Consider the following 26978-nt stretch of genomic DNA (forward strand, 5'->3'; position numbering starts at 1 on the left):
GTGAGCAGGTTATTGGTTAGTAAGTGCCGTTTGATAGCACTGTCGATGACACCTTCCATCACTTTGCTGATGATTGAGAGTAGACTGATGGGGCGGTAATTGGCCAGGTTGGATTTGTCCTGCTTTTTGTGGACAGGCCATACCTGGGCAGTTTTTCACATTGTCGGATAAATGCCAGTGTTATAGCTGTACTGGAACAGCTTGGCTAGAGGCGCGGCTAGTTCTGGAGCACAAGTCTTCAGCACAATAGCCGGGAGGTTGTTGGGGCCCATAGCCTTTGCTGTATCCAGTGCGCTCAGCCGTTTCTTGATATCACGTGGAGTGAATTGAATTGGCTGAAGACTGGCTTCTGTGATGGTGGGGACCTCAGGAGTAGGCCGACATGGATCATCCACTCGGCACTTCTGGCTGAAGTTGGTTGCAAACGCTTCAGCCTTGTCTTTTGCACTCACTTCTGGGCTCCACCATCATTGAGGATGGGGATATTCATGGAGCATCCTCCTCCCGTTAGTTATTTAATGGTCCACCACCATTCACGACTGGATGTGGCAGAACTGCAGAGCTTTGATCTGATCCGTTGATTGTGGGATCGCTTAGCCCTGTCTATAGCATGCTGCTTCTGCTTTTTAGCATGCATGTAGTCCTGTGTTGCAGCTTCCCCAGGTTGGCACCTCATTTTTAGTTACGCCTGGTGCTGCTCCTGGCATTCTCTTCTACACTTCTTATTGAACCAGGGTTGGTCCCCTGGCTTGATGGTAATTGTAGAGTGAGGGATATGCCAGGCCATGAGGTTACAGATTGTGGTGGAATACAATTCTGCTGCTGCTGATGGCCCACAACGCCTCATGAATATTTCATGCTGTAAAAACACGGGTCTGTTCCTTAATACTGTCCATTTTGGCCTCAGTGGTCATAAATTACAACTTGTTCCTTTTTAAAAATGTATCTCTGGTATGTATTCAGTTAGCTGATCTCAAATTAGGTAGCACTGATGGGCTCAGTTCTCCTGGGCTGGGGGCAACATTAGGAACAAGAGTAGGCCATTCAGCCCCTTTAGCCTGCTCTGCCATTCAATTAGATCATGGCTGACCTGTACCTCAACTCAATTTACCTGCCTTTACTCCATATCCCTTGATACCTTTACCTAACAAATCCCTATCTATCTCAGTCTTCAAAGCTCCAATTGTCCCAGCCTCCTATGGGTTGGGGGGAAATGTTAACGTTCCCACTCCTGACTGTAGTGTATGTACCTTTAAGGGGAGAGCCACTTTTTACAGCTCCTGTATACTGTAGTACCAGCAGTGACCACACCTGTATATAAACCCTGAGTAGGGATCTGTAAAGTTAGTTTTAGAGTAACCCTCATCCAGTAAACACCTGTTGATTGTTCCCTGCAGTCTCTTGTCTAGTTATTGAAGGACACACAACATCAAGATACACGGATCTAACATTGGCGACGAGTAGATTCAAACCTACCTGCAACTCTGCATCACCTCCCAGGGATTCGCTCCTGGAGAGCAGTGAAAGAAGAAGGCCGAGTCCAGAAGCACGGGCGTCGACCATCCAGCGGAGACTTGAGCATCGCAGGGGAGGCTGTTGAGAGCTGGGCTTGGTTCTCCAGTCACCGGTGGTCCAGCGAAGTGGGCTGGCAACAGGTACGGCGCAGACCCTCCCCGGACAGCAGTGGCTAGAGCCGACCGACGGCACAGGAAAAGGCCGAGCAGCGTCGACGGGAGAAGAGAGAGGGTAGAGCGCACAGGGCGCAGCCGGTGTTCAGGACCGAGCGGCGTCAACGAGAGAGAGCAGAGCGCAGCCGGTGTTCAAGGGCCGAGCAGGGTCAATGAGAGAGAGAGGCGCGCAGGAAAACGCGCAGAGTGCAGCCGGTGTTCAAGGGCTGAGCAACATCAGCGGGGAAGAAGGGAGAGCGTGGGAGATGCCATTTTGAGCCGCAGCGGAGAAGAAGGGAGAGCGCGGGAGACGCCATTTTGAGCCACAGCGGAGAAGAAGGGAGAGCGCGGGAGACGCCATTTTGAGCCAGCCTAACCACACCCAAGAATGCCGAAGAGTGGAAGTATCACAGCGTTCGACAATGAAGTCGAAGAATGGACGACATATGTCGAACGCATAGAAGTGTACTGCAAGGCGAATGAAGTGCCAGATGGCAGGAAAGCGCTGGTATTGTTGAATTCAATGGGTGCAAAAACGTATGGCTTACTGCAAAACCTAGTAACCCCAGAGAAGCCAGTGGAAAAGGATTTTGAAAACATAGTGTCAATCCTACAGGACCACTTAAACCCCACACCGCTGCTGATAGCAGAAAGATTTAAGTTTAATAAAAGGAACCAGCATAAAGATGAAAGTAATGCTGAGTATTTAACGGAACTGCGCAAGCTATCAAAACACTGCCAGTTTGGAACGGGATTAGCAGATACTTTAAGGGACAGGTTTGTGTGTGGGCTTCAAAGTGAAGGAACCCAGAAACGGCTTTTATCAGAAAAGGATCTTACGCTGGACAAGGCTTTCAGCATGGCAGTATCACATGAAGCAGCAGCACGGGGCGCGGCAGAGATACAACGGAGACCGCAAGAATATGGCACAAATGAAATGTCATACGGAACAGTGAAGTGCTATTGCTGCGGCAGAACAACACATGACCATAAGGATTGCTGGTTCAAGGACCAAGTGTGCAGACAGTGTGGAAAAGTAGGACACATAGCAAGAGTCTGCAAGTCGGAAATGAAAACCAGTAGCAAGAAATCTCCACAGGAGAAGTACAAGAAGGTACATAAGGTGACGGAGAGTAGTTCAGATGAACAGAAAAGTGATACAGACTCCGGAAGCAAGGAGCTGGGTTGTCTGAAACTACATAATGTGATCAAAATGGAGGATCACCAAACTATCTGGGTCACGCTCAAGATAGCTGGAGTCCAAGTGAAAATGGAATTGGACACAGGATCAGCCCTAACAGTCATAAACCGAAGGGACTACAAGCGGCTATTCTCACATATACCCTTGAGAGATACAGAGATCGTCTTGAAGACGTACACGGGGCAAAAAGTCTACCCCAAAGGAAAAATAAGGGTGAATGTTATATATAACGGCAAGGAAACACCAAAAATGGACCTATATGTATTGCCAGAGGGAGCACTACTAGGACGTGAATGGATCCGGAAGATACAGCTAGATTGGCATTCCATACAAGCACTGACTGTAGATGCCAAAAGGGATGACGACGTCACACCTGGACGATTGTCAGAAATGCTAACTGACGCACAAGAAGTGTTCCAGGAGGAACTCGGAACACTAAAAGGCATAACAGCGATGATCAAAATAGAGGAAAATGCAAGCCCAAAGTTTTTTAAGGCCAGACCGGTACCTTATGCGATCCACCCAGCCGTCGAAGCAGAGCTGGACGGTTTGGAACATTCAGGAGTACTATCCAAAGTGGACTGGAGTGAGTGGGCTACACCCATCATTCCTGTAATGAAGAGGTCGTTGAGTAATACGCCTGGGGAACCAAAGAAGGTTCGCATCTGTGGGGACTTTAAGGTGACAGTGAACCCAGTCCTTCACACTGTACAATATCCGCTTCCGCGGATTGAAGATATTTTTGCCTCGCTATCTGGAGGGAAACGCTTCACTAAGATTGATCTGGCCCAGGCGTACCTGCAAATGGAGGTAGAAGAAGCCTCGAAACAGTACCTCACGATCAACACTCATAAAGGTCTCTACCAATACAACCGGCTGGTGTTCGGGGTAGCATCAGCTGTGGCTATTTGGCAAAGGACAATGGATCAAGTCCTGCAAGGGATTCCAGGGACCCAATGTTATTTGGATGACATCCTGGTCACGGGCGAAAATGACAGTGATCACCTCGCCAACCTCGAGCAGGTGCTCACTAGATTGAAGGAATATGGGCTCTGAGCTAACCGCCACAAATGCGAGTTTTTCCATAAGCAGATCTCGTATTGTGGCCACGTTATTGATGAACAGGGGTTACATAAGTCCCCTGAGAAGATTGAGGCAGTAGTCAAGGCTCCAGCACCGGTAAATGTGTCACAACTGAGGTTGTTCCTCGGGCTGGTGAACTACTACCATAAGTTCTTGCCGAATTTGTCTACCGTACTACACCCACTGAGCACCCTACTGCAAACGGGGGTACCATGGAAGTGGAATGACGAATGTAAACAAGCTTTCCAGAAGAGCAAAGAATTGATCACATCAAAAGAGGTGTTGGCTCATTTCAACCCAGCACTACCAATTCGGTTGGCGTGTGACGCATCACCCTATGGCATTGGAGCGGTGCTGTCGGAGAAATTCTCGGACGGCTCAGAGAGGCCAATAGCCTTTGCGTCACGATCACTAACCTCAGCCGAGCGTAACTACGCCCAGATTGACGGGGAGGCCCTCAGCCTAGTGTGGGGAGTGAAAAAGTTCAACCACTATCTGCATGGGCAGAAGTTCACCTTGCTGACTGACCACCAACCACTTGTCTCCATCTTTAATCCAAAGAAGGGCATTCCGGTGATGACTGTGCAACGGCTACAAAGATGGTCCCTTTTTCTAGGCGCGAACCAATATGAAATCGAGTATAAGGGCACGAAACAGCATGGAAACGCTGATGGGCTATCACGCCTGCCACTGCCTACTGCGGAGGAAGCACCAGCAGTGGACCCTGTCGAAATATTTCATTTGACTATAATTGAACGCTTGCCAGTAACTAACGCTGATATAGAGAAGGAGACCCGAAATGACCCGACACTGTCTCGGGTATATGACTTGACGGTGAAGGGATGGCCAACACATGGCGACTCACTGTTGCCAGCATTCTCATCCAGAAGAGAACAGCTGGCAGTATGCCAGGGGACCTTGATGTGTGGATCCCGAGTGGTAATTCCACCCAAGTTAAGGGAGAGAGTGCTCAATGAGCTTCACGAAGGCCATCTGGGAGGGGTGGAAATGAAAAGCCTTGCTAGGGCTTATGTGTGGTGGCCGGGGATCGATCAGCAAATCGAGGACCTGATAAAGAGCTGCTCAGGATGCCAGAAGGTCCAAAATGCACCACCACATGCCCCTCTACACCCATGGGCGTGGCCCTCATCTCCATGGCAACGGGTGCATATTGATTTTGCTGGTCCATTCATGGACTCAATGTTTTTAATGGCCGTGGATGCGCACTCGAAATGGCCTGAGGTGATCAAAATGTCCTCCACCACCACGGAGAAAACTATTGCAGTCCTACGGACCATATTTGCCAGGAACGGCTTGCCAGAGCAGATTTGCTCTGATAATGGACCACAGTTTGTGTCCGAGGAGTTTCGAAGATTTTTGAAAGGAATGGGGTAAAGCATTACACATCCACCCCGTATCATCCAACCACAAATGGATTGGCTGAGAGGTTTGTACAAACCTTTAAAAAAGCAGTCAGGGCCATGTGCGATGACGACATTCCACTGCAGCATAAGGTGGACAATTTCCTGTTAGCCTACAGAAATGCGGCACATGCAGTCACCAACCAGACCCCGGCCATGATGTTCTTTAACCGAAGGTTGAGATCTCGTATGGATTTGCTCAGACCAAATGTTCAAAGAGATGTTGAGAATAAGCAATTCCAGCACATCAATGAGAAGCCAACAAGGAGCTTCAATGTAGGGCAACCAGTCTTGGCCCGCGACTACCGAACAGAGAAATGGCAACCAGGAACGATATGCACACGGCAGGGGCCACTAATGTACACAGTGGATGTTGGGGAGAACATTGTGAGACGCCATGTTGACCAGATCCTAGAGTCACAGGAACGAGTCAACCCCATGTCTTGCCCATACGTACCTGGTGATGAACCCGACATACAGATAGCATCTACCCCAGAAACAGTAGCATCGGAAGCTGATGAACCAACCGACGACAGGAGGCCAGAATCGCCTCCGTACCAAGAGCAAGACAATCAGGAAAGGCGCTATCCAGAAAGGATCAGGGAGCCGCCCCAAAGACTGAATTTATAAATAGACTATTTTCAGTTAATGTTGCATGTTAAAAGTGTTAATTGTAATTAGTTGATCTTTAATTGTTAAATGAATGGTATGGTACTGTTAATCTAAAAGGGGAGGAATTGTAGTGTATGTACCTTTAAGGGGAGAACTACTTTTTACAGCTCCTGTGTACTGTAGTACCGGCAGTGACCACACCTGTATATAAACCCTGAGTAGGGATCTGTAAAGTTAGTTTTAGAGTAACCCTCATCCAGTAAACACCTGTTGATTGTTCCCTGCAGTCTCTTGTCTAGTTATTGAAGGACACACAACATCAAGATACACGGATCTAACACTGACCACTATCCGTTGACCATACTATAATTGCACACTGGGTGAGGTGCAGGGGACGGAGAACAGGCTTGGATGTGATGCCCTTATTAACAAAAACTTCCAGCGTGGTCCCACCACCAAACACATCTTCCCCTTCTATTTCAGCATGCCGAAGGGATCATTCCCTCCATGACACCCTGGTCCAGTCCTCAGTCACCCCCAACACCTCTTCCCCTTCCCACGGCACCTTCCCGTGCAAGCGCAGGAGATATAACACCTGCCCTTTTACCTTCTCCCTTCCCACCATCAAGGTCCCCAAACACTCCTTCCGGGTGAAACAGCAATTTACTTGTACTTCTTTCAATTTAGTATACTGTATTCGCTGCTCTCGATGCGGTCTCCTCTACATAAGAACATACGAAATAGGAGCAGGAGTAGGCCATTAGGCCGTTCAGGACTGCTCCACCATTCAATAAGATCATGGCTGATTTTCTACCTCGACTCCACATTGGAGAGACCAAATTCAAATTGGGTGACCCCCTTGTGAAACACCCCTGTTCAGTTTGCCAGTGTGACCCCGAGCTTCTCGTTGCCTGTCATTTTAATTCTCTGCCCCACTCCCACTCTGACATCTCTGCCTCGGCCTCCTATGCTGTTCATTGCAGATCAATGTAAGCTCGAGTAACTGCACCTCATCTTCCGATTAGGCACTTTACAGCCTTTCGGACTCAACAGTGAGTTCAACAGTTTCAGGTCATAACTTCTGTCCCCATTTTTTCATTCGGCAGCTGTTGTTCCCATTTACACCTCCTCTAGACCCATCTTTTGTTTCTTTACTTGTCCCATCTTCTCTTGCCTTGCACTGTCATCCCTTTTGTCATTTAATCTCTCCTGCCTTCCGCCCTATCACAGACCTTCCCTTTCATTCTTTCTTCCCCTCCCCCTTTCCCTGTCTCTGCACTTGCTTAAAACCTGTTACAGCGCTAACCTTTACCAGTTTTGACAAAGGGTGTAACCTGAAACTTTAACCCAACCCCGCCTCAAGGAATTTTCATTAAATCATGTCTACTGGCCCCGTCTCCGTCCCGCCTCCAAGAGGCGGGATAGGCCGTTAAGACCCTTAACAAGCACTAAATTGCCTCTATAATGCCATTTTGATAGGCCTTGGTGATTTTAACCCTTTTCTGACGTGAAGCCCGCTTGTTCTGAAACACGACGGTGAAACCTGGCGGTAGCCAGCAATCCAATTGTGCTATCAGCTGCAGCTCAACCATTAAATAAGAGATTTGATCAGCCATCATTTGCAGGTGGCAGGACTTTGTTGTCTCAGGTCTGGGGGAACTTTTAGAAGGCATAACCACAGCTGTGGAAGTTTGGAGCCTGACACGCATCTCCAGTGTGACCTCCTGGGAAACTCCTCTCGCCACCTTCACTGAACGCTTCCTCAACTGAGGCATATACCAAGTAATCCTAAGCCCTCAATGTGGAAGTCCCATTAGCGAAATGACACACGCTACAACTGCAGCAGTAGCTATCAGATTTTTTATTTACAGTAACCATCTGATAGCTTTTTAACATTAAACATCAAATTTCATCCAAGTGACTACCCTTGTGACTATTTGTGCAGTTTCTTTCTCTTACGCGTGCTCCTACATGGTGCTTCCCCTGTGGCTTCAACAGATGAGGAGACCTCTTGCTCACTTTCTTGCTGCTCCTGTCTCGACACCTTTGGTGGGCGTCCTCTGGGGTTGCGAACCAGTGAGGGCTTGCCAACAGTCTGCTGCTCCTGCGGCTGTGCAGGGATTGAGACGCCAATCTCAGTTGGGTGTGGACTCTGGTGGGGCTCTGACCGAGGGCTCTGCAGTGGCATGGAAGTGTGAGCACTTGGAGAGGAGCCCCCACTTCCTTGATGTCTGCCACCAACTTCCCTGTCATGGGTCAGGTCCCCCTCAGCGCTTGCAAGTGGCTTGAGAGCACCTTGCTGCACATCAGGGGGGCCATGGGGACCCGTATCTGCACTGGCAGTCCTACTCAGAAGGACTTCCATGAAGGTCTGGTTTCTCTGTTCAATAGATGACCATCACTCCTCCAGAGATTTCATTCTATTCAGAACACTCACCATGTTTTCTGCACTCTGGCGACTTATCACCTCCATGGAGGTTGCCATCCTTTCCATAGTGATGCGTTCATGCGCCAGTGACTCCACAAAGGCTCTGCTCATGTTCGCAATGGACTCCTCCATTCGCTCCACACTCGCAGCGACCCTGGAGACAAAACCTGCCAGAGACTCCTGTATCTGTTCCTGGAGTTCCAGCACCACTGATCTTGTGGATGGACCCAGAGGCAGGGGGCCGACATGCAGCTGAGCCGAGCTGGCAGAGGCCTGCTCCCTCCAACGAGGACTCTCCACTGCTGTCCCTGTCGCCACCATCTGCTGATGCTCACTTGTGAGCTGTGATACACCAGGTGACAACACTGCTCTATCTCGTGAAGGTCCCACTGAGGTGTGAGTGCGCTGGTGCTGGGTGCGCTGAATTCTGTTGACGCTGCGCCCTCAGAGGTTGTAGCTTCCTCTGAAGAGTCTGGATGCTCAGGCTCTTCCTCCTGGCTAGTGGGGATGGGTGCTTGCGATGGTCCTGTGGGGGAGTAAAGGAAAGAGTCAGAGATGTGATGCCAAGGTTATATGCACATTGCATATTGCAGATGATCATAAGTCCATCTGTTAGAGCTTCAGAATCATTATCAGTGACTCATGCAATGTCAATAAGAGAGATAAAAACTATTCTGTCACCAGCTTGCTGTGATGCACCCGTCTGTCCATCCCCCACTTGCGCATCGTCCTCCACTCCCACGATCTCCAGGACCGCATCCTCCCAGGTGGTGAGCTGGGCTACTGAGGGTGGCCCTCCTGCTGTCCTCGCTCTTTCCCTCTTATTGTGAGCTCTTTTTTCCTGCAATGAGGGAGACAAGTGGAGTTTGAGTGAGAATGAAGGAGTGAGTGTAGAGAATCCATAGCATAGATGCTAAGAAGGAGACAAAGATGGAGTGAAGTGGCAAGACCAAGGGCCCTCCCTGTGTGTTGTAAGTTGTAATTGCATCACAGTGATAGGGAGTGTGAGGGCTGCATATTCGAATAGTTAGGTGAATGTGACCATAGAGAGAGAGGGAATGGGTAAGGGTGCATAGATGTCAGTGTCAACTGGGATGTGGAGGATGTAGGGGGTTTCTCTTGCTTGCTCTGGTCTCCTGCCAGGCTTCTTGCAATAATTACCCGTGAGTGGTTCGACCCACTCGCCCCTACGGTTCTCGACCTTGGACTTAGATGCAGGGAGCTGTAGTGCAGAAAAACTCAATAGACCAGGTCGAATAGCACAAAATGGATGCCTTTATTGAACAGTTTGCAGCATTATAAAATACATGTCATATGCACAGATTAAAGAAACTACAAGCATACACACATCTGTGAACTTAACTCTATGGAAATGGGGAACACATGGCACATCGTAAAAGGGGTAACACATTACAACTACCCTTAACCCCCTCCCCTAGACCTAACTAAGTTTTGACTTGAGGAACTCGGGATCATGCTCACCACTTTAAGAATTGCGAAAAAGGGGTTTGCAGCCTTTCGACACAGCTTTCCGTCGTCACGTGGGTTTGGAAAGTTCTGGCGCAGCTTGTTTTCCTCTTGGTTCTCCTGCGATGTAGGCAGCCGGTACAGCCTTGGTGAGCGCTCGCCACGGATGAATCCGTTACCGACGTGACTTTAAGAACTGGATGCACATGGATGAATCCATTACCGATGTGATGTTGAGACACTGGAGTGCTGGGCCCTGAGTGTTTTCTCCTCCAGCCTGGGTCGTCGATCTCCCGATGGTCTTCCTCGGGGTGGGACGCTGGTCCCAAAAAGCTTTCTTTATACAGTCATAATGTCCTTCTGATTTGAAGGAAGGGCTGGAGTACAGGGTGTCTTCTTCTTCGGCCTGGGTTGTCGATGATCTCCCGACCAAAGTACCCGGGCCACCCTTGTCATCTTCTCGTCGTTGCCGGGCCTTGCCTGCCCGAACACCGAACACAGTCCGAACCGAAATGCTGCTTGGTTCCGGTGGAGTCTGTCCCGAAGCGTTTTTGAAGCGTCCAAGAAGTGAAGCCGAAGTGAAGCTCGAAGTGAAACGTAGTGAATCGTGAAGTGAAGCGTACTGATGGACTTTTTTCAATCCACAGTTGTACCTTTTTGGAACATTCTTATCTCCCGCCAAATCATAGTCCTGTCTTTGTAATAATTTTGGCGGGCAGAACTCTCTGCAGGGGTGTTTTGTCTTCATAACGGGAGTCGGTGATAGCTTAACTGGCCTTCCTGGGCCGATAATGTCTTTGCTTTGTCACCGTAACTCGGCTTGTATATTGATCGGTCTGGAGATGGCCCTTGATGGCTGTTAAACGGCTTCTCTTTGTACAGTAAATGGGTTAAAGTGTTCATTCAATTGTCCGCCCATTTCTTGATGGGCCTCATCCTGCTACCCAAATCTGTCCTGTACTTATAATCTAATCAATATGTATACTCAGTTCCATGAGTTTCGGTTTCCCGAAACTGGTTTTTCGCGGGCTTTAATGTCCTCAATCCACAAGCCTGTCTGGCTTGCAGTAACAGAAATTCAAACGGTCCCAGAAGCTGGTCACGAGGTCTGGTGGCCATTTTGTGTGCCCTTTTATCAAAGGTTTCTCTGTACAAGCTTCTTTTGGTCAATAAAGCTGTCTTATCAACCCTAACTTCTTGCGTGATTACTTATGAAAATTTCGCGAATCTTACAGTCCCTCCTGTGATACTGATAGCTTGCTTAAAGTATCAATAACCCTTGGTGAGCAAATTTTTCCTGATTCCCCACATCCAAACATTCCTGGTAATTAACTACCTATAACCCCCACGACACATGCAGTTCCCATTTCAGAAAATTACATTGTGTACAGTTGGACAACCATAGGCAGTACTACCTTAAACTATAATACATTCTTCTTTCAGATGTGAAAGGGGCCGATACCCTTTACACCACCTGCATACACATTTTGTTAATCAAAAATTAGAAAACCAATCAACGGTTACATCACAACAGTATCCATACACTTAAATCATATAGTAACCAAAACCAAGAGTGGAGGGACGCTTTATCCTTTAATACATAGCAGCCTAAGCGGGGGTCTCTTCACCCACTCGTACATAGCGTTCTCTCCATTCCCCTGTGTTCTCGTGCCTCTGGAGGCGTTTGCCTCTCTTGCAATGCATGAACAGTAAATATATTACAATCAAAACCTGACACACTACTAGGATGTGGGATGCTATTCTAATCCAGGGCGGGATCTCTATATTAGTGAACAGGTCCCACCATGGTGGGGTGACTATGTCCAATATGTCTTTCCCTATCTCCAATGTCTTCTGCTCTAGTGTGTAAAAATGCTTCTGTGAAACTATTACGGCTTTTAAAATCTTGGTGAGGTGTTCGGGGAGAGGGGGAATGACATAACCAAAATGCGCGACGAATCGCTGTAAATCCGTGAAATTCTCTTTTACAGTGAGGTGAATAGTGGAAGGTACAGGAATGGGGACAATTCGCTGTTGTGCCACTTGAACTTCAGCCCTGGGTTTGAAACAGAAACTGTTGTCACTGACCGGACACCAGCCGTGCTGTCCGTGTTGGTAGTGAGGCGCTACAGTGGTAACACAGTATGTCCCACCTCCAATATATGCCACCTGCGGGGGCACATGGTCTTTTGCCATTGCCTCCATGGTGCAATTTATCGGCTTCGCGCTAGCGGCTCTGAACCCACACTGTGGTTTTAAAAAGGCATTCAAGTGCTGGGGACACAGGATGATGTGTGCCCCCCGGCTTCGACACCCCGAGAGGTCGGTGCCTGTCATCGTACGCTCCTGTCTGATGACATAAGGCGGGACCACTGCGTAACGAATGTGCGCACCCCCCTGAATGACTCCAATGTTCTCTACCCTGTATACCGGGGCGGGTTTTGCTGTGGGACCCAACACCGGCATCCTCACCACTATTCCCATGATAGTGTGATTCAAGCGTCCACAGTCCACTGGGACTGGGTACACCTCTGCAGCTAGTCTGAGCTGGCACGGACTTAATGCGTTCTCAAAAGGGTGGAGCGCTTGCAAGTGCTTATTGCTGATCCAGGACGGGACCAAACCTTGTTTTAAATCCTCCAGATTACTGCGGCCCTCGCCCAGTAACCACGCCCCGTATAGCACACAAGCCTCGTTCTGTGCTGCCTGATCGGACGCATTCCGATCCTCTCTAATGAGTGCATTTACCGTTCTAGCGTGCTTCTGCAGCTCAGCGATAATCTCTTTTAAGTGTAGTGTCATGGCCTGGTCCTCATGTAGCTCAGAGCCCACTACCTTATTTTCGTTTGTCAGTATGTTCTTTAACTGGGCCTTTAGACCATTAACCTGTGTCTGCAGCTCCATGTTGTCTAGAGCGTTGACAACAGATGTCCCTGTACTAAAAGCAGTGAAAATGTCATTTACAGTACCCCTTCTTTGCCTTCCTACCCGATCCAAAACTTCCTGTGGTGTGGTGTACAATTTGGCTTTGTCGATGTCGGCAAAGTCAAATTCATAAAATTGTCTGAACATCCTGGTTAACAGAACCTGGTACAATTGCTCTGTTTCCTTGGGACACCACTCCGGCAATCGTACCTCAGTGAGGTTTAAAATCACTGAGGCCACCGTGTAGTGTACCCCTTGGTACAGCATCTGACCGGTGGGTACCAATACTAAACCGTTCCCGGGTCCCTTTGTGGTGGTGGGGCACCCTTCCTTCTGGGCTAGTGCTACCGGAATCGTGGGCAGGGGCTTGCGTGGGCGGGTGATGAGTTCAGTGGCGTTTACCGGAATCGGGGAGAATGGGGCTCCGCACGCCTGGGTGCTGACGTCCCACCTCATCCCTTTCCCTTCATCTTGCCACTGCCTCTGGAAAAAGATGGATATGCCTTTGGGGCAAGCGCGCTTCGAACCCCACATGCAGACATATATCCCTTCATCTGGTTCCCACCATTTGTCCCAACACACACGTAATTGTCCGTGAGTCCCTGTAATTGTCCGATGGGTAGTATTACCCAGTCGCTCCCACTCGATTGTAGAGTTCTTCATATTCTTTCCCAGCTTTCGGAGCCACCACCATCTACTTAGCGGTACGTTCCCATTACACACCAAACAGATCCTCTTTCCCACAGTAACGCTGATTCTGGGTGCAATGATCCTCACTCGAGGGCACATTAACGAAGTCTCTTGGTAGGCAAACCCGGATTTGCTGGAGTATTCTGTAGAATTCGACCCCAGCCATCCTGGCCATCTTCCTTGGTGGAAGTAGGTGGCGGTTTCCTCAACCTCTCGCTTCCCCGTCCCATCCGTCGCGATGGGGGCTGTGTCCCCAGAGCACCCGAACACGATGACGTCCTTGGTGCGGCCTCGGTAGGCCAACCCGCACCCGAACGCTGCGAGCACCACGAGAATCCTCTCCATTGTATCCCTGATTTCTGTAACCGATAAGATGATGTAGCCAGGCTCCCAATAGGTGCTGGCCTAATTAAACGGACGCCCGGGTCCCCTGACCCTGCTTCCAAACACACACACATACTGGGCAGACTTCGAGAACTACCTTCTAGAACATCCCATCATCTTAAACTTTACATGCCTTAAATCAACATTAAAAATTACTTAGCTTAACTTATCATTACCTAAACTTATGTACAGCGCCGCCCTCCTTCGGGCGGCCTACCTAATTCCTGTGAGGGCTGCAGCGTTCCGCCCCCTGTGGCGGGACTGCACTGACCTTCGGCTTTGATCCCCCGCAGCCTGTCGCTGCTGCTGAACGGGAATCGTGTCTTTCCTGGGCTTTCTGAAGTCGGCGTCTACTGGGAGTGGGTGACTCGGGCCAAGACTTTACAGGCTGGGGCGTTCGGGTCGACCTACGAGGGAGCGCCTTGGGCGAGGCTCCCAGGGCTAACGGACCGGGGATCAGGACCTTCACCGTCGCAGCCTGCGGTCCCACCACAGCTGCCGGCTCCGGCTCCCCTCCCTCAGGCTCCGCCCCCCCGGGGCCGGGATCTGTGGCATCCGACTCCCCTCCACCTGTCCCCACAGGTGGTGAGTCTCCGCCTCCAATCCCTACCTCCCCTAAGCTCGAGTCGGGGTCAGGACCTTCGGCCTCCGACTCCTCCTCCTCCTCCGTGATCGGGTCCGGGGCGGGGTCGAGCTGTTCGGGCTCTTCCTCGTCCGAATCCCAGATCAACGGGGAGACCTCCCACTCCAATGGGATGACTTCTCCTCTCACGCAAGCTACGGTTCCAGCCTGTGTGATCTGTGACCCTGTCTCAGGCTGAGGATTTCTGTCCTCAGACCTGACCCCGGTTGTTGGCCCTTGTGCACCTGGCTTAAACAGTTTACACCGCTTCATGCTAAACCACTTGTTGCGTCGGGACACCTCTACTGTACGAGCGGCGCAGGCCGGCTGATTTTGCACCGATTCCGGCTCATCCTCCTGGTCTACGGTTCTCTCGCCAGCGCACAGGGTTAGACCCAAGAATTTTACTTCTCGCCGGCCGACCCGCGCCTTCGTAGGGGTTTCCTTAACACTCTCTATCTCCTTCACACTCGTACCCTCTCCCCAGAGACAATGATTTCTCAGGTCCACGTGGATCCCGTGGGCTACCAAGAAATCAGACCCCAGGACTCCCGTTCCACCTCCCGCTTCCCACTTCATCAGGGTACACTTCCACGTGGTGCGGAGTGGCCCTAAATGAATGGAGAGGGGAAGGGAATGTGCGCCAGCCTGTTCTTCGCCCGTGAAGCCCGACAGAAGGTATGGGACCCCGGTGGACAGAGGCGAGGCGGTGGGGTTATCTGCGTGGATTACGGTGCACGATGCCCCCGTATCCAACAAATAGGTCCCTTTGACCTCCTCCACCTCCATCTCCACGAGGGGTCGCCTCCATACATCATATCGCAGCGCACACAGGTAGATGGGCTGCGCTGACTCTAGTCATTTGGGTACCGCGATCGGAGTTTCGGGAGCGACAAGGCCGGTGGTGACAGCTATTTTCCCCTGCGAGGTCATCAGAGACCGCATTGTCTGTATGATTGACTCAATCGCATCGGGATGGATCGACACATCGGCTCCCTTCTCCCGGACGGTCGTTTGGGCTGGGGCTGAGGGAGCTTTTCCCTTTGAATCCTTCCAAGGATTTTTACAGTCCCGGCGCCAGTGACCTTCCTTCCCACACCCGTAACAACTACTTTTGGCTTGGGGAGGGCGATTCCCCTCCTGATGCCATTCCTTTTTAACAGGAGCTGCAGGCCTCGCCTCATGCACCTTTCCCTTCGGGGGAGGCATTTCCTTACTCCTGCTGTTCCTGTAACCTATCGTGAGCTGATCTAGTACTAACTCTTCCGTGGAGCGGGGGTTATTGGGGTCAAACCATGTTTTGGCCTGCTCCCTCACCTGGGGCAAGCAATTGGTGACCAGGCACCAGAGCCAATGAGCCCTTTGGCCATCGTCCAGCCCGTTCCGGGCCGGCCGGCCCGGGCAGCTGCACCGATACACTGACCACAACCTTCCGGCGAAAACCCGTGGGGGCTCTCCCTCTAGCTGTACCGTCCTACCCAATCGGAGGAACGGATTTCCATCATCTTCCCCCATAACCTGCAGGACCTCGTCCCGTAAGTCCTCATACACCCTGTGTCCTCGCTTGCTCTCGTCAGAGAGACACTGGAGTATTGAGCTGTCCAGGGAGAACAGCAGCATTTTGCACTGCTCTCTCCCATCACAGTCATTAACTGCTGCGGTCTGCTCCACGTCCCTAAAATGGACGAAGGGATCTCCTGACTCGGAGAGTTTTGGGATGTGGCTTATCATTGCCCTTAGCTGTTGTGCGCTGTGGGGCATTATGATCTGATTGACGAGGGGTCCGTCCTCGCCATCGTCGTTGCCCGGACCGAGCCTCCGGTGTCGAACGGGACACAGCGGTACCGGCTTCGACTCTACTACCTGGGGTTGCTCTACCTCCGGAATCTCTTTGACTAACTTCACCATTTCCTTCCCCTCATCCCAAGACTCACTATAGCTGGGAGGTGCCGATGGCATGGTGGTTGGTACCACAACTGCCTCTTGTGGAATCGATCTTTTGGATTCCTTGGCTAACAGTAGCTGGCTCGCTGGTGGTTTTATGAGACACACCAAGCCGTTTGCCTTCACTAGGGCCGTTCTTAGGTCCTCTAGCTCCCTCTGGCAAGCGCTATGGTCGGCGTTCTCAGACCTATCCTCGATGGCCATCTTGTACGCTGCTCTAGCTCCCAGAATACATTCCTCCTGTGCCTCTACCTGCTGAGCTAGGCGGAAACACCTGTCCCTTAATCTACCTTCACTGGCCTTGGCCTCAATGACCTGACACTCCAAGTAATCTATCTTGGTCTCATGGCGATGGGTTACGGATTGGCGTTCCTGATTCAGCGCGTTGAGCGACTCAATCAGTTTCTTTCCTCCCGCAACCTTTTCCTCTACTTCTGCTAGTAACCCTTTTATCTGGGCCGTCTGCGCTACAACGACTTGGTCCAAAAGCTGGACTTGCTTCTTGTAGCACATTAGCCAGACCGCTTTTTCTACAGACCTTTTGTGCTCTTTGCTTTCTGTCCACTTGATGGCTGCGTCTAGCGGGCGCCTATCTCTTAATAGGTCAGATATCCACTGTTTTGTAAGGTTTACCTTCCCAAAAACATAATCCGCTATTCTCTCATCCATCACATTTCGTTTATTCAGACCTTGATCTAACACACTATATTCCTGCTGCCAAGGTCCTGCCGTGGTTGCCATCTCTGTAGGGGGTTTCTCTTGCTTGCTCTGGTCTCCTGCCAGGCTTCTTGCAATAATTACCCGTGAGTGGTTCGACCCACTCGCCCCTACGGTTCTCGATCTTGGACTTAGATGCAGGGAGCTGTAGTGCAGAAAAACTCAATAGACCAGGTCGAATAGCACGAAATGGATGCCTTTATTGAACAGTTTGCAGCATTATAAAATACATGTCATATGCACAGATTAGAGACAATGGGCTCGCCCCAGAAATGGGCAGAGGTCCTGCCTCTAGTCCTCATGGGGATCCGGGCCAGCCAGTCCAAAAGTACGGGGTACTCCCCGCACGAGTTAATGACTGGGAGGATCATGCGAACACCCACCCATGTACTAGGCCTGGTGCTCACTGAGGGCCAGCTCCAAGAGGTGAATCGGGACAAGTTCGTCCAAACCCTTTTGGAGCGCCTGAAACAGGTTTATGAGCAAGCGGCTGGGAATATGGGGAGACAGCATCAGGGCAATCGACTGTAGCTGGAACCCCGTAAGAAGCAAAAGTGGGAAGTCGGAGACCAGGTCATGGTTAGGAACTATGCCCGAGTAGGGAGTCTAGAACCACTGTACATGGGGCCCTACAGCATTGTAGACAAGGCCAGCCCCATGGTCTACGCAGTGAAGGTGCCCCGACGTACTAAATGGTTTCACATTAACCAGTGTAAACTGTTTAAGCCGGGTGCACAAGGGCCAACAACCGGGGCCAGGTCTGAGGACAAAAATCCTCAGCCTGAGACAGGGTCACAGACCACACAGGCTGGAACCGTAGCTTGCGTGAGGGGAGAAGTCATCCCATTGGAGTGGGAGGTCTCCCCGTTGATCTGGGATTCGGACGAGGAAGAGCCCGAACAGCTCGACCCCGCCCCGGACCCGATCACGGAGGAGGAGGAGGAGTCGGAGGCCGAAGGTCCCGACCCCGACTCAAGCTTAGGGGAGGTAGGAATTGGAGGCGGAGACTCACCACCTGTGGGGACAGGTGGAGGGGAGTCGGATGCCACAGATCCCGGCCCCGGGGGGGCGGAGCCTGAGGGAGGGGACAAGGAAGAGATTGCTAAAGCTGAGTGCTGGTGAGGAGAGGCAATGGGGATCAGATTGAGGGTGATGGGGAAGTCATACTCACTTTTCCAGTGCGCAGAAGGTCATGAAACCCCTTCCTGCACTGAAGCCAGGTTCTGCGGGTTCTTGATAAAGAGTTGACCTCCTCTGCCACCTGGATCCACACAGCCTTGGTTTGCCGGGGAGGCTTCTTCCTCCCTGAAGAAGGGAAGAGCACCTCTTTATTTGCTCTTGCTCCCTCTACTAAAGCCTGCAGGGCAACGTCATCAAAGCGGGGTGCAGACCTACGTCTCTGGCTGGCCATTCTTCCTGCAGGTACCTCTAACATGCAAGGGCAAAAGCTTGGCAGTCTGCAGAAGAAGCAAGGCTTGTTGCAGACCTTAAATGCAGCAGCAATTATGATGTCATCAGAGGCTACTTTCAGACTGGAAAAACTCATTGGCCACGGGTTCCCACACGTTGGAACTCAATTGGCCAATTAAGTTAAAATGGCATCATTTTTCCCACATCGATTTAGAATTGGGTGGTTAACACGAAATGCAGATTACATGACCCCAGCCCGCCCCAGTATCAAAATCCAGCCCTTTAACTCTGTTTCTCTCTCCACAGATGCTGAGGATTTCCAGCATTTTCTGTTTATTTCTAACAAATACCTATCTATCTCAGTCTCTAATTGTGCCAGCCTCCTAGGTCCTGGAGGTTGGGGAGAATGTTAAAGTTCCCACACCTGACCACTATCCGTTGACCATGCTGGAATTGCACACTGGGTGAGTTGCGGAGGACAGAGAACAGGCTCGGATGTGAGCCCTTATGAACAAGCACTTACATTTGTATAGTGTTTTCATGTAGGAGAACATCCCAAGGTGCTGAGAAATTAGGACAAACAGGACACCAAGCCCGAATGAGAGAAAATTAAATGACGGTGGGGTGGGGGGATAACCAAAAGCACAATTGAAGAGATAAAGGTTGAGAAATTCAGTTATCACCGGAAACGTGTGAAATCGGTGAGGTGTCTAGAACATGTGACTGAAGGCCGGGGCCCGAGAATCGCTCCTAATTGGGCCTCAGGACTCATCTTCATAATATCAGCAAGCTGTGAATGCCAATGAAGCTGGCCGGTTGGGGCCTCCCCAAAATTGGCCGGCTCGAATGTGGCGAACAGGAGGGGGATGAGCAGTGGTCGGCAGTAATAGCTGTTCAGCCAGGAGGAGCACTCCTGCTACTCCTGGTTCCACATTAAAGTGATGAAAGAAAAACTTACCTCTTCAGTAGCCTCAAGTGGTCCCTTTAAGGACTGCTGGTTAGGTCACCGTAGACCTGGAAAAACGTGGCACATGCTCCATCTAGATTTTGAGGAATTTGGCATTGGGGTTCTAAAACGGGCACTAGGCCCTTCATTAGCATATACTCAAGGGACCAAAGGTCTGTTTTAGGCAGGTGCACTCTGAAGTCACCAACTACTAGTTTGACAGCTATTACCCTTCCGGGGGGATCGGGTGCAGAGGTCGTACCTGAAAATTGGTCCCCCTGAAGTGCATTTTGCCCCCAAAAAACAGATGTTACAGGGACCAATACATTCCCCAAGATTTTTAAGGGACAGTTGAAAGATCTCAGCGAAGTGGCAAGGTGGAATGGTTTAGGGAGAGAGTTCCACAGTGACTGAAGGGTTGGGTACTGATGATAAAGCAGGGCAGCAGAGAACCAACTATAAGTCAGAGTTGGAAGAACAACGGGTACATGCTGGGTCTTATTGTTGGATGAGATCACTTTGGCTGGACGGGCAAGGCCCTGGAGAGATAAGAGATAAGCGAAATCAGTGCACTGGGGAACAGGGAGCCAGTGGAGCTTGGGAGAGTTAGTGGTAAAGGGAGTGCATCAATTGGTGTGAACAAGGAGCCGCACAGAGTTTTGCATTAATTGAAGCTTGTGGTGGAGAGGAGGCCAATGAGAACAGCATTTGAGAAGTCAATCCTTGATGTACTGAATGCAAAGGTTAGGGTGTCAGTGGTAAAAGGAGAGAGGTTGGGACATAGACAAGCAATGGCCTCTTTACTGGGGTGGAATTTCCAAGTTGGAGGAGAAGTTATGTTTGGGAAACCTGGAAGTCCAGGTTTCTCCGAACGCTGTGGAGGTTTAACTCAGTGTCCGCCTGCCCTCCATCCCGCCTCCAATAAAACTGTGCATGCGTGTTTTTTTTTAACAGCTTTCTCCCACCGGAAGCCAGCCTGATTGGCTCCCTGTTGGGCGGGGAATGCTGCAGAAGAGGCCGCAGCCCAGGAGCAGGTGGGTTTCCTGCTCCTTGGGGGAGAGATTGCGAGGTGGGGGTGTGGGTACTGCGTGGTTTGGGGGTGGCGGGGTGTGATCACGGGGGTGGTGGGTCGGAGAGAGATCGGGGCAGAGAGGGGTGGTCGGTGATCGCGGGGGTGGGGTCCGATTTTGGGGTTGGGGGGTGTCCGATCGAGGCCCGGGAAACCTGGCCGGCGAGCGTTAAAGCTTGAAGAGAGATAAAAACTGAGGCACACAGTCTCATTAAAATATTTTAAAGAGTGCCCTGCCTCCTGGAAGCGGGTTGGTTACCCATACCCCGTCCCGCCTGCTTTAAAACCATAAGTGGCCGGGTTCGAGGCAGGTTGGCTTTGGGTTTGAGATTTTTAAAATTTTAACATCCCACCCGACCTAAGCCCACATGTTTTTGGGAGTTAAAATTACCCCCAATGTTTCTGAGGTAGAAGAATCCAGAATCCGAGATAAAAAGGTCACGTCATGGTCTAACCAAATACCAAAGGTGTAGACCACTTGATCCAAGCTGAGCAGAGCGCTAAGACAGCTGATTGAAGGAGTGCCAGATGACCATGGTGGTAGTGGGAAGCAATAGGATGGTTTTGAGGTGGCCAACGTATAGCTGGAGGTAAAAGTAAAATACAACGGATGCCGGAAACCTGAAATAAAAACAGGTGATGAGAGATCATCGAACTGAAACGTTAACTCTGTTTCTCTCTCCACAGATGCTGCCTGACCTACTGAGTGTTTCCTGCATTCTCTGTTTTTATACAGCTGGCGGTAACTGAGTCATCTTGGCCTTAATGTCAGAGAGACCAAGTAGCCTGCCAACACTCACTGTGTAGGCTGAAATTGAAAGAATGAGCAATTGGATGACGTGTTGGAGGATTGCTGGTGCCCATGGAACTATATCCCAGTGAGGAGTCTGCTTCTTCAGCTGAGAAGAGAAAAAGGCAGAGATCTTTACAATAAATTTTTGTGTGTCTGTTGCCTACATTGTGACAATCAATTTCTTCCTCATTTGGCTAAGTCCAGGTCTTTTTCTCTTTTTAATTGGTTATTTTCTACTTTTATTATTCACCAATTGTATTACATTGAGCCTTGATAAGAGAAGCTTCATGTATTTTTCCCAATTTTCACAGAGTAGGAATTCGAATTTGGACCTTTTTTACTGGATGATTTAGTATCTTAGTACCCACTAATCCTGGGGAAGAGTTAAGGGAACCCCCCGACTAAATACCCCATTGCGTTTTAATGGGAATGCGCTTTTGGCCTTTGAATTCTTCGAGTAAAATATAATGGAAACTATGGAAACCTGTTTGTGGAAAATAAACATGTAAATTCTCTTATATTCTTTTTCAAGCAGTTCTTTAATGTTGCGCTCTGTTTAACAAACGATTAGATTTCTGCTCTGCTTTATATCCACCATGCGTCAACCATAAAGGTTTGACATTGATTATCCTGCCAATCCGCTGGCCAGATTTATTCCTGCAGGATCTGGAAATTCACCGGCTGTAGCAAGTCTTGGAAATAACCCTTCTCTAGTTGGAGTTTATTACCACTCTCCAGATGGCTCCAATCTTCGCTCATTAGGTTATAACCTTGCTTCTGGTTTTAATTCCAGTTCTGAGGTTCTATTAATGGGAGGCATCAACATAAATTTACTCAGCTCCACCAAGACAGCCTCACAAGTCGCGTCGCTCACTGGAGATCTTTGGGTCGTTGCGTGTGAAAAAAGGAAAAGCAGAGCTGAATCTGATAGACGATGGGTGTGAACCGGTGTGCACGCATGTGAAGTCTGCCTAACTGCGTGGATGTTGAAATGAAGACCAAAAGGGTTGAGGCTGTCACTGATTGCCAGGACCATGTGGATGAAGTCCATCACTGCTGCTATTAATCATGCTCTGGGACTGCTTAATCTCAGCGGTAGAGGACCTGGAAGTATTCAATTGGGCATCACTCAACAAATCAGAATATGCAATGGAACTCGTATCTGGGTAGGATCTGCTCTCTATTTTCATTTAGATAATTGTTTTTTCTTTCCACGTTCAATCTTCTCCCCTCTTCTCGAGATTTTTCTAAGTCTTGCTGTGCTACATATCCCCTAGCCTGGACAGCTCATCTAAATTGCCCTTCTTCATGGTTGTGCCTAGACATGAAGGGCAGGATTTTCATTGGGCCGTGTAGGCGTGTGGGGGGTTAAAATCCTGAAATCGGGGGGCACAAACCCATCCCGCCCCCAACCCGCCTCCATGCCAGTTTCAAAGGAGGCGGGTACCCGACCCGCACTGGGACCCGCCTCCCCGAGGCGGGAAGGGGATTAGTGCTAATTAACTGCCTGTTAACAGGTAGTTAACAGGCAGTTTTTAGCCTAATCCTTATTTTCATTGTTGAAATGTGGGATTCCCGATGGCTCCAAACCATGCCAAGTTAGCGAGGCGGGCCGTCGGGATGAAGGGCTTGGAGGGGTCGAGATGTCCGGTGTTCAGGTGAGTGATGGGTGCATGAGTGCAGAGGTAAGTGTGTTTGGTGTGTTTAAAGAAGTTGTACTTACATTTACAAAACTTTACAGCCTTCCTTCCTTCAGGTCTCGGGAGTCCCTCATTTCACCAGCACAGAAAACAGAATGGCCACGATCTGTCAAAAGCTCCAGCATTCAGCTTTCTGTTCCAGGGAGATCTCTAAATCATCCTGACAGGAAGGAATTAACTTAAGAGTACAGATTGTCAGTGTTTGACAGCTTCAAACAGCTGTCGAACACCGATAGGTCTTGACAGATGAAATATCAATCTGTGACATCACCAGTTGCTGGGTGGCCCTTAATTGGCCTGCTGAGCCCGCTGGGCGGGCTCAACAAGGTCAATCAAGTCAAAATCACGTGGGTTGGCTAGAATGTGATGGAGGCGGGACTACAGCCCCGAAAGTTGTAGTCCCGCCTCCTACATGCCTCCCCAATCAAAATCCAGCCCGAAGTCTCAGCAAGCTACTCAAACATGGGGGGCAGTGGGGGGAATGACGGCCAAGCCTAATCCAGTACTCAATTGATGACCACACTTGCTCGCCTTCTCGCAAGAGTCCCAGATAGCAATCTAGCTGGCATCCTGGTTGACGTTTTTCCCGACCTAGCTCAGGACTGCTAAGATCAAGTGTAGGACCCTGCTGCCAATCAGGCTGAGATCAGTTTACTCAGCACAGATCTGGGATCTTTCTGCTCGGTATGGGTGGCAGGATATTGTAGGTTGAGCGAGTTTGCCTCAAGAAAGTTGTTAATAAATATCCTGTAGGATATGCTGGGGATTGCCTCCCAAATGTTGTCATTTTCTTTTGGGTAGTGCCGGTGAAACTGGAGGAATATTTAGCAGTCCACAAAGCAGGCAATGCTTAGTGGAAGAACTTGCATTCATACGGTACCTTTCATGACTTCAGGATGTCCCAAAGCACTGAGAGGGCAGATGGAGGTCTCGGTTTAACATCGGATCTGAAAGACGGCTCCTCTGACAGTGCAGCACTCCCTCAGTACCGCAATGGAGATTTAGCCTGGATTTTGTGCTTATGTCTCTGGAGTGGGACTTGGACCCACGACCTTTGACTCAGGGAGTGCTACCGCTGAGCCAAGGCTGACACCAGTCTCCGAGCTCAGAGGGAGGGAAGTAAAAAGTAATCAAAGTGTGACGTCACCAGAAAGCAGGTAAGTGATTGGTTGGTGAGTATTTCTCTCTTTTTAAACTTTAACTCTGTGGTTTATAGTTTTTAAGGTCTCTGTGTGTAGCGCGGACTGTTGGTAAACCAGGCCCCTTAAGTATATCATTTAACTGTAGTGTAATTGGTGGGATTGATTTGATTTAATTTAATTTCAATTAATTAAAGGGTAAGTCATGGCAGGAGAGCTCGGCCTCGTGGCATGCTCCTCCTGCACTATGTGGGAACTCAGGGACACTTCCTGTGTCCCTGACAACCATGTGTGCAGGAAGTGTATCCAGCTGCAGCTACTGGCAGACCGCATTGCGGCGCTGGAGCTGCGATTGGATTCATACTGGACCATTCGCGATGCTGAGGAATTCGTGGATAACACGTTTGAGCAGTTGGTCACACCACAGGCAAAGGTTGGACAGGCAGAAAGGGAAGGGGTGACCAACAGACAGAGTAGTAGGCGCAGGCAGGTAGTGCAGGGGTCCCCTGTGGACATCCCCTTTTCAAACAGATATACCGCTTTGGATACTGATGGGGGGGATGGCTTATCAGAGGAAGGCAGCAGCAGCCAACTTCCTGGCACCAGGGGTGGCTCTGCTGCACAGGATGGGAGGAAAAAGTGCAGGAGAGCTATAGTAATAGGGGATTCTATTGTAAGGGGAATAGATAGGCATTTCTGCGGCCGCAAACGAGACTCCAGGATGGTGTGTTGCCTCGCTGGTGCACGGGTCAAGGATGTCTCAGAGCGGCGGCAGAACATTTTGGAAGGGGAGGGTGAACAGCCAGTTATCGTGGTGCATATAGGCACTAACGATATGGGTAAAAAACGGGATGAGGCCCTAAAAGCTGAATATAGGGAGTTAGGAGGTAAATTAAAAAATAGGACCTCAAAGGTAGTAATCTCAGCATTGCTACCAGTGCCACATGCTAATCAGAGTAGAAATAGAAGGATATTTCAGATACGTGGCTAGAGGAATGGTGCAGGGGGGAGGGATTCAAATTCCTGCGACATTGGAACCGGTTCTGGGGGAGGTGGGACCAGTTCAAACCGGACGGTTTACACCTGGGCAGGGCCGGGACCAATGTCCTAGGGGGAGTGTTTGCTAGTGCTGTTGGGGAGGGTTTAAACTAAAATGGCAGGGGGTTGGGAACCTGAACAGGGGGACAGAGGAAAGGGAAACAAGGATAAAAGCAAAAGATAGGAAGGAGAAAAACAAAAGTGGCAGTCAGAGAAATCAACAGTTTAAATCAAACATGGCCACAGTAAATAATAATTCTAATAGGTCCAAGAGCATTAAAAAAACAAGCCTGAAGATTTTGGCCTAGAAATTCAGTGCCCTTAGCACCGATTTTGCGGCGCTAGAGGGCCTAGCGCTGCAATTGGTGCCGGTTCCTAAATTGCCTGGGGCCCTTCCGCGGCGGTAGACCGGTAGCGCTGCGCCGGCACCGATGACGTCATCGGTGTGCGCAGCATCCCGGTTGCCGTGGTAACCCGGCCCCAAGCCGAAATTCAGTTGCGCCCGCCTCGCCCGTGGCAGGCGCAACTAAGACTCTGGCAACAGAGTCTTCCCCCAGTGTGCGCCGGCGCATAAAGGTGGAGCGGCGGCCGGCCGCGTTCCCGGCGGCCGCCTGCCCGCACCTCCCTTCCCGGACTCCTGCATTCCCCCCCCGCGGCCCTGATCAGTGTCTCATGCGAGCCCGGCACTTCCCCGAGGTGCCGGGCTCAGATGTCGGGTCAATCCGCCGGACAGTTGTCGGCTGCAGGCAGCTCCTCCTTAACAGGAGGAGGAGGCCTGCAGTTCCCCCGCCTGCCGCACCGCATCGGGTGCCGCAGCGGGGGATTAGCGCCGGGAAACCCAAGTTCACGCCCGTTTTGAGGCGCTAAAGGAGGGTTTTAGCGCCCGCCGCCGTCTGGGCCCGGCGCACCCGAATTTTCGTCGGGCGCTGCCGCATTACCGCTGGCGCAAACTTTCTGGCGCTACAGCCCTGGCAAGACCAGAACCCAATTTCTAGGCCTTTGTGTCTTAATGCAAGGAGCATTCGTAATAAGGTGGATGAATTGGCTGCGCAAATAGAGGCAAACGAATATGATTTGATTGGGATTACGGAAACGTGGCTCAAGGATGGCCAAGGCTGGGAATTCAACATCCAGGGGTATTCAATATTCAGGAAAGATAGGCAAAAAGTAAAGGGAGGTGGGGTAGCATTGCTGGTTAAAGAAGGGATTAACACAATTGTAAGGAAGGATATTAGCTCTGATGATATGGAATCTGTATGGGTAGAACTGAGAAATACCAAGGGGCAGAAAACATTAGTGGGAATGGTACATAGACCTCCAAACAGTAATGCGGAGGTTGGGGATGGCATTAAAAGGGAAATTAGAGAAGCGTGCAATAAGGGCACAGCAGTCATCATGGGTGACTTTAATCTACATATAGATTGGGCTAACCAAATTAGTAACAATATTGTGGAGGAGGAATTCCTGGAGTGTTTACGGGATGGTATCCTGGACCAATATGTCGAGGAACCAACCAGAGATCAGGCCATCTTAGACTGGGTATTATGTAACGAGAAAGGATTAATTAGCAATCTTGTTGTACGAGGCCCCTTGGGTCGGAGCGATCATAATATGATCGAATTCTTCATTAAGATGGAGAATGAAGTAGTTGACTCAGAGACAAAGGTCCTCAATTTAAATAAAGGAAACTACGATGGTCTGAGGAGCGAGTTGGGTAGGATT

This window comes from Somniosus microcephalus, chromosome 7, assembly GCF_052327205.1.
Source record: "Somniosus microcephalus isolate GS21.2 chromosome 7, FLI_Smic_1.0, whole genome shotgun sequence".
NCBI classification, from domain to species: Eukaryota; Metazoa; Chordata; class Chondrichthyes; order Squaliformes; family Somniosidae; genus Somniosus; species Somniosus microcephalus.